Below are 488 nucleotides of genomic sequence, written 5' to 3' on the forward strand. Positions count from 1 at the left end.
AAGCTGCACAGAGAAAGTAGCTGAGAGAATGGTACTCAACAGACTGTAGTGGAAAATAGGCCAACTACATCATCGCCTATATGCTTACAGTGGCGGCATAAGCACTCAAGAATGCATGACAGATGTCCTCTCAACAATTCATGACAAAAAAGCTTTTGTCATATTCCTCGATCTAGAGAAAGCATTTGAGCTAGCCAGCTCACCAGCTATACTCTTCACACTTGTTGAAAATAGAGTAAAAGGACACTTACTAGCCTGGACTCGAAACTACACACTGAACCGAGAAGCCAGAGTCACTTTCCAAGGAAAAACCACCGATTTCATCCCCCTAGAAAACGGTACACCACAAGGAGGCATACTAAGCCCCTATCTTTTCAATCTACTAATGGAGAACTTATCCTCTTTAAAACTCCCAAATGGGGTGGAAATTTTCATATATGCCGATAATATATGCATAGTATGTCTAAATAAAGCTCATGCAAGAAATT

The sequence above is a fragment of the Palaemon carinicauda genome, chromosome 9 (assembly GCF_036898095.1).
Source record: "Palaemon carinicauda isolate YSFRI2023 chromosome 9, ASM3689809v2, whole genome shotgun sequence".
Lineage (NCBI taxonomy): Eukaryota > Metazoa > Arthropoda > Malacostraca > Decapoda > Palaemonidae > Palaemon > Palaemon carinicauda.